Source organism: Cervus canadensis, chromosome 27 (genome assembly GCF_019320065.1).
Source record: "Cervus canadensis isolate Bull #8, Minnesota chromosome 27, ASM1932006v1, whole genome shotgun sequence".
NCBI classification, from domain to species: Eukaryota; Metazoa; Chordata; class Mammalia; order Artiodactyla; family Cervidae; genus Cervus; species Cervus canadensis.
Window position 1 is genome coordinate 32,259,123 of NC_057412.1, and position 14,238 is coordinate 32,273,360.

The window sequence follows — 14,238 nt, forward strand, 5'->3', positions numbered from 1 at the left end:
TTGATATTTTGGCCTCTTCCCATGAATCACAAGTGTTCTTAAAAGCATCTGGAATGGTAAATCCTTTCCAGAAGGTTTTCAATTTACTCTGGCCTGAATTCATCAGATAAATCACTATGTATGGCAGCTATAACCCTACAAAATATACTTCTTAAATAATAAGATTCAAAAATCAAAATGACTCCTTGATCTATGGTTGCAGAATGGATGCTTTGCTAGCAAGAATGAAAATGACATTAATCTTGTACATCTCCATCAGAGCTCTTGGGTGACCAGGTGCATTGTCAATGTGCAGGAATATTTGGAAAGGAATCTTCTTTTCTGAGCAATAGGTCTCAAATTTGTGGCTAAAATATTTAGCAGGCTATATTATAAGCAGATGTGCTGTCCTTCAGGTTTTGTGGTTTCATTTATAGAGCACAGACAGAGTAGATTTAGCACAATTCTTAAAGGCGCTAGGATTTTCACAATGATAAGTGAGCACTGGCTTCAACTTCAAGTCACCAGCTGCATTAGCCCCAAACAGGACAGTTAACCTGTCTTTTGATACTCTGAAATCAAGCACTGACTTCTCTTGAGAGAACTAGAATGGCATCTTCTTCCAATACAAGGCTGTTTTGTATACATTGAAAATCTGTTGTTTGAAAGTGAAAGTGAAAGCATTAGTCACTCAGTTGTGTCCCATTCTTTGCAACCCCATGGGCTGTAGCCTGCCAGGCTCCTCTGTCCTTGGGATTCTCCAAGCAAGAATACTGGAGTGGGTTGCCTTGCCTTCCCCAGGGGATATTCCCTACTCAGGGATCCAACCTGGGTTTTCCACATTTCAGGCAGATTCTTTACTGTTGGAGCGTAGCCCTAATTATCTTAGCTAGATCTTCTGGATAACACACTTTAACTTCTACATTAGCACTTGCTGCTTCACCTTGTACTTTTATGTTATGGAGATGTCTTCTTTCCTTAAATCTCATGAACTAAACTCGGGGAGTTTCAGACTTTCTTCTGCTTCACCTTCACAGTCTTAACAGAAATAGAGTTAAGACCTTCTCTGAATTAGGCTTTGACTTAAGGGAAAGTTGAGGCTGGTTTGATCTTCTATCCAAACAATTAAAACTTTCTTCATGTCAGTAAGAAGACTGTTTTATTTTCTTATCATTCATGTGATCACTAGAGTAACACTTCTAATTTCCTTTCAGAACTTTTCCTTTTCATTCATAAATTGGCTAACTCTTTGGTACAGGAGGGCAACTTTTGGTCTACCTTTGCTTTCCGTGTCTTCCTCACTAAGCTTAATCATTTCTGGCTTTTGATTGAAAGTGAGGGGTGTGTGACTGTTCCTTTCACTTGGTTATCTAGAGGCCATTTTATGGTTGTTAATTGGCCCAGTTTTAATATTGTTGTATTTCAGGGAACAGAAAGGCCCAAGGAGAGGTAGAAAGATGGAGGAATGGCCAGTTGGTGGAGTAGTCAGAACTCACACAACATTTACTGGATAAGTTCACTGTCTTTTATGGGTGGCATGGCTCATGACTCCCCTAAACAATTACAGTAGTAAAATCAAAGGTCATGGATTACAGATCACCATAGCAAATACAATAATAATGGGGAAGCTTGAAATATTTGGGGAATTACCAAAATGTGACACAGAAACATGAAGTGAGCAAATGCTGTTGGAAAAATGGTGCTGACGTCCTTGCTTGAAGTAAGTGTTGCCACAAACATTCAACCTGGGGGAAAAAAAAGTAAAGGCCCTCAGTATCTGCAAAGCACAATAAAGTGAAGCACAGACCCAGGTATTCCTGTAGCTAGGCATGTGTGCTGAGTTGCTTCATTCACGTCAGAATCTTTGTGACCTTATGGACTGTAACTCACCAGGCTCCTCTGTCCATGGGATTCTCCAGGCAAGAGTACTGCAGTGGGTTACTGTGCCCTCCTCCAGGGAGGCTTCCCAACCCAGGGGTAGAACCCCCATCTCTTATGTCTCCAGCATTGGCAGGCGGGTTCTTTACCACTAGAGCCAACTAGGAACCTTAACTGTATTCTATCCTAGCACATCAAAAGAGACAAGGGGCTAGAGAGACCAGTAGTATGTATTTTATTTTCAACTTAATTCATGTGTTTTAATTTCATGGACCACAATTCAAAATATGGTAACATTTTGGCATGGTAATATGTAAAATGAATTATTATTAGAGTGAAATTTATGGCATTACAATCTTTGAAAATGTTGTTTTGTTACTCCTGGTTGACAACCTTGGGAGTTCCCCAGGTGGGAATGGCCCCTACATATGGGAGGCAAGTAGAGACAGGAGAAAGAGGGAGATCATTTTAGATTTGTGGGTGTCAGGTTTAATAAGCAAGGGAACGGACAGACTAAAGAGGTTTGTTTGGGGCAGGTGCAAGACAAGTATATCTTGGCACTTGCCGATCAGAATCTGTATATAAAAGTTTATACAGAGGTCTTAATACTGGATTCGGTCGCACAAACCATCCAGATGGTTTCAACAACGTATTGCTCTTTCATGGCTATGTCGCATGAGCAACTCCTAGACAGGGAAAGTGGGCAGAACTTACAATCCAAGGAGAAGGAGCAGGTGAGGAGATTCCAATTCCCCAGGTCACATTCAAGCATCAGAAGACAGTCAGGTCTTCTTGGTGATTCTCTACAAAAGTTACAAATTCAAAGGAAAAGAAACATATTAAAAGCATATTAAATGCTGTTTCAGTGTGGTGGAGTGGAAGTATGGGCAGTTTTGAATGCTTGTGCTTTCCTTATTTTAGAATATATTTCTAGAATTTCTTAGATAAAATTAAAATTAAGAAAATACCTCTTTTTTTAAAGTTCTGCTTTACTACAGTTTTAGTGTGAATATAGAGAAAAATCTGAATAATATGATTTTGGAGTATAGGAATCACAGTCTTAAATAGGATATTAGCAGGAGGTTTTAATTAACTACATAGTGTCAATTATATGGCATCGTAACAGGACGTGTTCAACAAAAAATAATTGCTTGGTGAAATTAGAGACAATCTTTTGGTGTTAAAATGTTTTAAAAACATTTTGGTTTGCTAAAGAACTAAAATTATTGAACATTATGCAATGTTTTCTAGATGATTCAAGATCATTGTTATTAACATCAACTATCTTTAGCTCGTTACATACCATATATGCCACTCCAAGTCTGTCCACAGATTTGGTCAATCTAATGGATTTGTCCTGCTGTGAGTACATGGGAATACTGTTTGCTATTCTTTGCTTCTCTCCTCCGCATGTGACCTTGCAGGGACCATGAGTCTGTGAAATACAGTGCCCTCTCCCGTGCATGTTAGTTTTGACTTGTTTCAGCAAGTGCAGTATGGTTTGTCTTGCCATGCATGGCACGTCACTCCAGTCATATCCGACTCTTTGTAACCCCATGATCTATAGCCCATCAGGCTCCTCTGTCTATGGAATTCTCCAGGCAAGAATACTGGAGTGCATGGCCATTCCCTTTTCCAGGCCTTACCAGATCTTAACAAATATTGTACACTTCTGCTTGCCCGTATTAGCTCTCCAAAGAAGCATATACCTTGGATACCTGCTGGTCCTAGAATGAGACCCCCAGAGAATGGGAACCCCCTCCATAGCCCAGCTGACCCACACCCTGAGTCAGAGCTGCCCTGGTGACCCCATAGGTCTGTGAGCAACAAGAATAAACATAATTTTAATATTATTACATATTATGTTTATTATAATGTATAATCTGTTGCTGCCAACTGAATTTCAGCAATAGCTCTCTAATACATGAAGATATTCTGCATGAGCCCAAAATTTTATTTTTATTGACCTCAGCATATATAGATTATGAAAAAATCATGATGCCTGCTATTGAAATTTGATGGTGGTAAGTCACTTAGATTTTATACATAAATAATGCAAAATGGAACTGTTAGTGGGGAAAGTCCTGAGTATTTTTCTAGATAAAGAATTAGCTTTGCCTCCTGTGTTAGTCAGCCTTATTGCTATAAGGAAATTTATAGACTGACTGGCTTAAATAACAGACATTTACTTCTCACAGTTTGGGGGCTGGGGAGTCCAAGATCAAGGTGTCAACAGATTTGGTTTCTGTGACAGTCCTCTTCCAGACTTGAAGACAAATGGCTTTTCTCTGTCTTTACATGGAAGGGTAAACAAGCTCTGGTCTTCTTTTTTCTTCTTATTATAAAGACACTAATCCATCATGGAAGCTCCATCCTCATTACCTCATCTAAACCTGATTACCTCCCAAAGACCTCACTTCTAAACACCACCATAATGGGAGTTAGAACTTCAACATGTGAATTCTGGGGAACACAAATATGGTCTATAAAACCTATATCTTGATTAGATGGTTCCAGGGAGTATCCACTATCTCTAAAAAATTCTGCTAATTTGATAACATTTGGAATTTCTTTAAGGGAACACAGTAATATTTTTATTTCACAATTATAAATAAAGTTGAAATTGAATTATAGAAAAAGATTCTTTTTTTGTAGATTATTTCCAAAAATGGGCAACAGAAATAACTTCCACTCCTGCACATGTATGCTGTTCTTCTCATCATGAAATAGAGTTAATTTCCCCTTTCTTTAATATATGTTGCCATGCAACTTGTTTTGACAAAAAGAATATGGCAAAGTGATCCTATATCAGTCTGGGACAAGCGAATAATAGACCTGATAGCTTTCACTTTTGCTGTTTGGAAAGCTGGGCCCCATGTTAGAAGCTGAATCTTGTTGGGAAGAAAAGACCAGTCAAACTCAAGCAGTTTCATCCACCCACCCCAGCTGAGGTACCAGACATGTAACTGCTGCTGCTGCTGCTAAGTCACTTCAGTCGTGTCTGACTCTGTGCGACCCCATAGACGGCAGCCCACCAGGCTTCCCTGTCCCTGGGATTCTCCAGGCAAGAACACTGGAGTGGGTTGCCTTTTCCTTCTCCAATGCATGAAAGCGAAAAGTGAAAGTGAAGTCGTTCAGTCGTGTCTGACTCTTCGCGACCCCATGGACTGCAGCCCACCAGGCTCCTCCATCCATGGGATTTTCCAGGCAAGAGTACTGGAGTGGGTTGCCATTGCCTTCTCTGAGACTTGTAACTGATACCGCCTCAAATATCCACTTATAGCCCAATTCTCAGTGGAAGGCAGAGACATAAATTACCTCAGCTGATACTTTCTAGACCTGAAGAACCATCCAGTTGAACCCAGACAATCCAAAAAATCATGAAAACAATATATCACTTTTGTTCTATGCCATTAAGTTTTCCAAAACAATTGAAACTTTATTTAAACGGTAGTGTCAGAACATTTCTGGGAATTTGAATAGGAAAGAATACAATGGAGGCAGGGAAAGGCCAAAATTCTAGGCCTGGGGTATTTGAAGTCGAAGTTCACTTCCTTCATGGTTTGTCTTGCTATTCTGTGGAATTTTCCTAAGAAGAAAGACTAGGCTGAACCACAGGAGCCTTGGAGCTTCTGAGTCTTGCATTATACAATTCAAATGTTTCCAACCCTTGTGTTCTGTGAGAATATACTTAATGTCATATATTCAAGTTGCCAAGTCATACGAAAGCCACAAAAGAAAGAGAATCTGACTTTCTTTAACTTGACCAGCATCCTACATGAAATAGCTATAGGTTAACATCCAACTGGATACGTATAGGAACTACCTTGGATTGGAAGGGCCTCAGTTTTTCGAAGCTCTCATCTTGTACAAGTTTTTCTTATAGAATAACTTCTCCTTTATGTGAGGAGATACGCATCTATGAATTGATAAGTAACTCTCAACATAGACTTGGCATGCCTTTATTCTCATTAAGATTCTGAGAATGTATGCAATCAACAATTCTCTTTTTGGTTACTAGGGCTATAACTCCATGAGTTAATCACAGATCAGTTCAGTTCAGTCACTCAGTTGTGTCTGACTCTTTGTGACCCCATGGACTGCAGCACACCAGGCTTCTCTGTCCATCACCAACTCCTGGAGCTTGCTCAAACTCATGTCCATTGGGTAGGTGATGCACAAGAAAAAGAGCAAATGAGACAATACTTTTTAAAGGATAAATCAAGTATGTACAGTTGGCACTCTTTTAAATTTTAATTTTTAAGAAAAATGTATACTTCTAGCTTACTAAAACCAAGTCAACATATTTTCTCATAGCAAATAGGGATCTTGGGAATTTGCACATGTTTAAAGAAGTTCTAAATTTATTGCCCACCATTTGTAGGAGAAATGAAAATCTGAAATATAAAAGGCCATCTTTGCTATACATGTACATATATCCTTTTTAAAAAAATTTTTCCCATATTTTGCTGTACATTTTCCCCATATGTTGCCTGAAACTAATGCAGCATTGTAAATCAACTATACTACAGTAATAAAAAAAAGAACATTTTTGCATTCTTTTTTTCTGCAAACATTCAGAGTTGAAAAAGTCTACATTTCCTCCATAAAAACAGAAATTGATGACGGGAAGAATGTTTCTTGCTTACTTGAGCATTTTAACAATGTATTAAAAGATTCAGTAAGGATCTAAAAAATGGCAATGATACAGCAAACAGTTATTTAAAAGCTGAAAGGAATGTGTTGTACGTTAAGAATGCTAAGCCACTATTTACTTCACCATGATAACACTGGAAAAGAGGAATCTAATGCAGTGAGGTTCACAGAATGTTCAATCATATTTTACAGTGTGCACAATGGAAGCCAATAGGAACTTTTAGAAGATGACTTGATTGAACTTATGCTTTTAAAGATCATTCTGAAAACAGTGAAGAGAATGGGTCAGAGACTAGTACAAGTGGAAAGAGGCCCTCTGCAATGGCCCAAAGTTAGAACTCAGGCTGTAGGGATGGCGAAAAGGAGTCAAACATCTTCAATCTGGAATCCTTTTTGCTACTTTTGCGTCTCATGCAAGGGTTCAAATGTCACTTTATCAGAAAGGTTCATCCTGACCACCCTATTAAATAGTTTAAGTAGCACTCTCTTCTCCCTCTATACTATGCCTATTTACTTCTTTTTTTTTTTTCACAATGTCTATTTTTTCTGTATATCTGTTCATTTTCGGGCTTCCCTGGTGGCTCAGACGGTAAAAAGCCTTCCTGCAGTGCAGAAGACCCGGGGTTGATCCCTGGGTAGGGAAGATCCCCTGGAGAAGGAAATGGCAACCCACTCCAGTATTCTTGCCTGGAAAATCCCACTGACAGAGGAGCCTGGCAGGCTACAGTCCACGGGGTCGCGAAGAGTCAGACATAACTGAGCGACTTCACTTTCTTTCTTTATTTTATTACAGCGTAAGCTACTTGAGGCCATGACCTCAGGTTACTGTAGCATCTTGGCTCCTAGATTTCCTAGCATCTTGCTACTCCAATTATAGCCTGTGGACCAGACTCTTTGGCATCTTTTTGGAGCTTATGAAAAATGAAGAATTTCTCAGAACTACCTCAATTAGTAGCCAAACAAGATCTCAGTGATTTGTATACACATTAAAGAATGTGAAGTACTGGCCTAGAAAGTTTAGATTCTAAATAAATGGTGGAAGACAGCATGAACTAAGAATAGAGGGTAGTAATCAGCTAAACAAATAAACCGAGAGGGAGAAAGATTGTAACTGAGTTTCTGGGTTTCTTGTTGTTGTTCACTCAGTCATGTCCAACTCTTTGGGACTACATGGTCTGCAGCAGATTTCCCTGTCCTTCACTATCTCCCAGAGTTTGCTCAAACTCATGTCCATTGAATCGGTGATGTCATCCCACCATCTCACCCTCTGTCGTCCCCTTCTCCTCCTGCCTTCAATCTTTCCCAGCATCAGGGTCTTTTCCAATGAGTAAGTTCATCGCATTTGGTGGCCAAAATATTGGAAATTCAGCTTTAGCGTCAGTCCTTCCAATGAATATTCAGGGTTGATTTTCTCTAGGATTGACTGGTTTGATCTCCTTCCTATCAAAGGGACTCTCAAGAGTCTTCTCCGGTACCACAGTGTGAAAACATCAATTCTTCGGTGCCTTTCTTACAATCCAATCTCACATCCATATATGACTACTGGAAAAACCATAGCTTTTATTATATGGATATTTGTTGGCAAAGTGCTTTTTAATATACTGTCTAGGTTGGTCATAGCTTTTCTTCCAAGGAGTAAGCATCTTTTAATTTCATGGCTGCAATCACCATCTGCAGTGATTTTGGAGGCCAAGAAAATAAAATCTGTTACTGTTTCCATTGTTTCCCCATCTATTTGCCATGAAGTGATGGGACAGGATGCCATGATCTTAATTTTCTGAACGCTGAGTTTTAAGCCAACTCTTTCACTCTCCTCCTTCACTTTCATCAAGAGGCTCTTTAGTTCTTCACTTTCTGCCGTAAGGATGGTGTCATCTCCATATCTGAGGTTATTGATATTTCTCCTGGCAATCTTGATTCCAGCTTGTGTTTCACCAACCTGGCATTTCACATAGTGTACTCAGAATATACATTAAATAAGCAAGGTGGCAATATAGAGGCTCAACGTACTTCTTTCCCAATTTGGAACCAGTCTGCTGTTCCATGTCCAGTTCTATCTGTTGCTTCTTGACCTGCATACAGATTTCTTGGGAGGCAGGTCAGGTGGTCTGGTGTTCCCATCTCTTGAAGAATTTTCCAGCTTGTTGTGATCCACACAGTCAAAGGCTTTAGTGTAGTCAATGAAGCAGTAGATGTTTTTCTGGAACTCTCTTGCTTTTTCTATGGTCCAATGGACATTGGCAATTTGATCTGGTTCCTCTGCCTTTTCTAAATCCAGCTTGAACAACTGGAAGTTCTCAAATCATGTACTGCTGAAGCCTGGGTTAGAGAATTTTGAGCATTATTCTGCTAATGTGTGAGATAAGTATGATTGTGTGGTAGTCTGAACAATTTTTTTGCATTGCCTTTCTTAGGGATTGGAATGAAAACTGACCTTTTCCAGTCCTGTGGCCACTGCTGAGTTTTCCAAATTTGCTGGAATATTGAATGCAGCACTTTCACAGCATCATCTTTCAGGATTTGAAATAGCTCAACTGGAATTTCATCACCTCCACTAGCTTTGTTTATAGTAATGTTTCCTAAGTGCCACCTGACTTCACACTCCAGGATGTCTGACTCTAGGTGAATGATCACACCATCATGGTTATCTGGTGGTTATACAGACCAGATGGTGGTTATACACCATGGTTATACAGATAACCATGTATCCTTCTTCTGGGTTCTGAATTAAGCAATTAGGAAGGTGATGAAGCCACTCAGTGAGATAGGGAATACTAGGCATAAGCAAAGTTGTGAGTGGACAGATGAAAATTCAACTTTGAATATTTGTAATTTGATTCTCTTAAGAACAGCCACTAGGTAATTGAATACAGAATTCAAAAGGGAGATCAAGATTATTCAGATTTTCTATAGGCATAGAGTAGAAAAATTCTGAGACACACTTTGCAAGTCTCCCAACATGTACATGTATCGTGGGCATATGGAGATAAACAGGAGCAGTCACAAAAAACTACTATTTAAATGTTGAACTAATAGGAATGTGGTTTCAGCTGTAAATCCCATGGATTTAACTTTGCACTTTATGATTTCAAAGGAGAGAAAACTTCTGCTACTCATTACTCAAAATCTTGAATCATTGTAATTTACTGTTTATACTATTTAGTCAGTCTTATCTGATACTAATTAAATTTGTGGTCATCACTGACTACTTGATGCTAAGATTTAGAGAGACAGGTCTGCTCAGGGTTGTTATTCTGAAACTCATGTCTTAGCTATGTATACATTATACTCTTGGCGTGTAATCATGATAAATATTTAGGGGGCAATTCTTTCAGCTCCACTGAAGCATTTAACTTAATTGATTACACTTGGCTTTTACAGATAATGAGGAATCCCTGGTTGTAAATTGCTCAGAGGACTATTCTCAATGGATGATGATATAATTGAACAATAATTTTTGTTTCAAATGAGAAATGTTCACAAACAATAGGAGGCTTCCACTTACTTTTTGACAAAATAATTTAGGAAAAGTACAGAACATCATATCAAAAAGCAGTGGGTGTAAGAGAGGATGCTCATCATTCTGAGGTCAGTTTTTACTTTAACTACTAAATCAGCAAACTTAAAAAAAAAAGCAATGCTGGTTATAATGAAGACAGTCTGGTGTGTTAATTAATCTCTGTGAGTACATTATGGAGTTCAATTTGTTAGCATGTCTCAAACAGTACATGTTTTTTTCTCTAACTTTGCTTCATCTCTTCAAGAAAATTTGAAATACCAAGGGAACATTTCATGCAAAGATAGGCACGATAAAGAACAGAAATGGTATGGACCTAACAGAAGCAGAAGATATTAAGAAAAGGTAGCAAGAATACACAGAAGAACTATACAAAAAAGATCTTCATGACCCAGATAACCACGATGGTGTGATCACTCACCTAGAGCCAGACATCCTGGAGTGTGAAGTCAAGTGGGCCTTAGGAAGCATCACTACAAACAAAGCTAGTGGAAGTGATGAATTCCAGTTGAGTTATTTCAAATTCTTAAAAGTGTTGCCGTGAAAGTGATGCACTCAATATGCCAGCAAATTTGGAAAACTCAGCAGTGGCCACAGGACTGGAAAAGGTCAGTTTTCATTCCAATTCCAAAGAAAGGCAATGCCAAAGAATGCTCAAACTACCGCACAATTGCACTCATCTAACAGCTAGCAAAGTAGTGCTCAAAATTCTCCAAGTCAGGCTTCAACAGTAGGTGAACCGTGAACTTCCAAATGTTCAAGCTGAATTTAGAAAAGGCAGAGGAACCAGAGATCAAAATGCAAACATCTGTTGGACCATTGAAAAAGCAAGAGAGTTCCAGAAAAACATCTACTTCTGCTTTATTGACTACTCAAAGCCTTTGACTGTGTGGATCACAATAAACTGTGTGGAAAATTCTTCAAGAGATGGGAATTCCAGACCACCTGACCTGCCTCCTGAGAAACCTGTATGCAGGTCAAGAAGCAACAGTTAGAACTGGACATGGAACAACAGACTGGCTCCAAATCAGGAAAGGAGTACGTCAAGGCTGTATATTGTCAACCTGCTTATTTAACTTATATGCAGAGTACATCATGCGAAATGCAGGGCCGGATGAAGCACAAGCCAGAATTAAGATTGCCGGGAGAACTATCAATAACCTTAGATATGCAGATGACACCCCACTTATGGCAGAAAGCAAAGAAGAACCTAAAGAGCCTCTTGATGAAAGTGAAAAAGGAGAGTGAAAAAGTTGGCTTAAAACTCAACATTCAGAAAACTAAGCTCATGTCATCTGGTCCCATCACTTCATGGCAAATAGAAGGGGAAGCAACAGAACCAGTGACAGATTTTATTTTCTTGGGCTCCAAAATCACTGCAGATGGTGACTACAGCCATGAAATTAATAGACATTTGCTCCTTGGAAGAAAAGCTATGACCAACCTAGACAGCATATTAAAAAGTAGAGACATTACTTGCCAACAAAGGTCCATCTGGTCATGGCTATGGTTTTTCCAGTGGTCATGTATGGATGTGAGAGTTGGACTGTGAAGAAAGCTGAGCACCGAAAAATTGATGCTTTTGAACTGTGGTGTTGGAGAAGACTCTTGAGAGTCCCTTGGACTGCAAGGAGATCCAACCAGTCCATCCTAAAGGAGATGAGTCCTGGGTGTTCATTGGAAGCTGAAACTCCAATAGTTTGGCCACCTGATGGGAAGAACTGACTCATTGGAAAAGACCCTGATGCTGGGAGGGATTGGGGGCAGGAGGAGAAGGGAGCGACAGAGGATGAGATGATCGGATGGCATCACCGACTCAATGGACATGGGTTTCAGTAATGGGTTTGGAATGGGTTTCACCCATTCCAGTCCATCTTAGTTCACTGATTCCTAAAATGTTGATGTTCACTCTTGCCATCTCCTGTTTGACCTCTTCCAATTTGCCTTGATTCATGGACCTAACATTCCAGGTTCCTATGCAATATTGCTCTTTATAGCATCGGACTTTACTCCCATCACCAGTCACATCCACAACTGGGTGTTGTTTTTGCTTTGGCTCCATCTCTTCATTCTTTCTGGAATTATTTCTCCACTGATCTCCAGTAGCACTTGGGGCACCTACCGACCTGGGGAGTTCATCTTTCAGCGTCCTATCTGTTTGCCTTTTCACATTGTTCATGGAGTTCTCAAGGCAAGAATACTGAAGTGTTTGCCATTCCCTTTTCCAGTGGACGCTGTTTTGTCAGAACTCTCCACCATGACCCGTCCATCTTGGGTGGCACTATATGGCATGGCTCATGGTTTCACTGAATTAGACAAGGCTGTGGTCCCTGTGACCAATTTGATTAGCTTTCTGTGATTGTGGTTTTTGTTCTATGTGCCCTCTGATGGGTAAAGATAAGAGGTTTATGGAAGCTTTTACTGTTTAGCAGGTGAATAAAAATGAGTGAGGAATTTCTAACTTTGTTAAATGACATTTCAATAATAAAATTTATAATACTATTTCCTTACAGCTGTTGATTAGCTATTATTAGGCTACACAGTCACCTTTTTAACATTAAGTAGTCATCAAGTGACCTATGGTTTATAATAAGGAGAAAATGACTTAAATTACAAGAGATTTGCACTTGGTGCCATTAGAAGGTTCATAAAAGTGCAATTTGCTTTAAATTTAAGCATTAGCATTTTCTAATCTTGAGCACTTTGATTACCTCCTCTAAGAGCATTAACATATAATAGTTAATGCAAAAAGGTAAGCCCTTTTGTTCCTTGATTTCCAGCTTTTGAACCTGAGTAATTATCTGAATCTAAACACATGAAACAAAAAGACAGAACTTGCCCTCAAAGACTGCTTAAAATGTTTATCAGTTAACAAGTCAAAGGTCCCCAAAGAGCTCCCATCCTATAGATCAGGGATGGGAGGCCAGGTTATAATGATAAACACAAATAATAAGAGTGAAGGTAAATTTAAAGGTAATATTTGCCAAGAGACGAAAAAAACAGAAAGGCTTAGGGACTGAGTTTGTGAGGGATCAAAGCTGCGAGGGTTTGAGAGTGTTGACTTGAAACAAACAGCCTGAAGATATTTCTCCAGCAAAGATGGATGCATTCAAAATCAGTGTGTTTCTGTGTGTGTGTGTGTGTGTGTGTGTGTGTGTGTTAGTTGCTCAGTCGTGTCCAACTCTTTGTGACCTCATGGATTGTAGCCCAACCGGCTTTTCTATCCACGGAATTCTCCAAGCAAAAATACTGGAGTGGGAAGTGATTCCCTTCTCCAGGGGATCTTCCCAACTCAGGGATCGAATCCAGATCTGCAATCCGGGTGGACTCTTTAATCATCTGAGCCACTAGGGAAGCCCCGTTCAAGATCAGCAGAGAATTGCAAATCAGAGTCTGCCAGTCCTCTCCTCACAAAGGAAGAAGACTTCTATAAAGAGGAAAGGGAAGTTGGCAGGGCTGTAACACACACAGAGGCTGTGGCTTTTCACTGACTTGAGTCCACTGAGCCTTTCTTTCTGTTGGGCTCTGCTACGGTCACAGGATGTGTGATTTCTGTTTATTCACTTTTTCCAACACTTTGGGGTGTAGGGCAGAGGGGGAAGGGCATTGTTGTGATTTTCACGAGAGCAGTCAGTATCTGTCTTTTAGAAATGCAATCTGAACAACGAGTTGAAGAAACCTAAGGAAATAGCATTTCACACAGACAGAGAAATTGAAGCAAATGCCTTAAGGCAGCTGGTGCCTGGTTTGGTGAAGGACTGCCAAAGAAAGGGAGATAGCAGAGAGGAGCTCAGAGAGGCGTTGTGTGTGTGGCGGGGTGGGTGAGTGCCATGAATACTTACATCTTCTTGGTCTTGTTCCTCTGTAGCCCTGGCCATTGCTGCTTCAGCTGAGCTAGTGGGGCCTGTATCACTGCACCTAGAGCTGCTTGGTGGGAGGACTCCTGTAGGCCCTGCTTTGCTCTCTTGGCTTCTGAACACACCTTGAAGTGCTACGGTATCACCCCCTGGAGCAGCCCATGACTAATGGGCTGTGACTGCTGATGAATAAATCTTCCCCCATCACACGCAGGCACAGAGGACCTGGGACCTCAAAGGAGCCTGGCAGGATGGAGCTGCAGTTGCCCCCAGAGAAAACCACCTCCAAGCGTATGCCCTTGGTCACGCTTCTCCATTTTGCTGTCTCTAGTTCCTTTACGCTCTGCTTCT

General features: G+C 40.1%; 1 long non-coding RNA gene across 1 annotated transcript; it reads right to left on the minus strand.

Annotated features, from left to right (window-relative positions):
- Nucleotides 1-1,536: 1,536 nt before the first annotated feature.
- On the minus strand, nt 1,537-13,998 carry LOC122428628. The gene is made up of 3 exons (XR_006265781.1): nt 13,873-13,998; nt 2,572-2,660; nt 1,537-1,724 (listed from the first exon to the last, which is right to left on the minus strand). It is a non-coding gene; the product is annotated as an uncharacterized LOC122428628 (long non-coding RNA).
- Nucleotides 13,999-14,238: the final 240 nt, after the last annotated feature.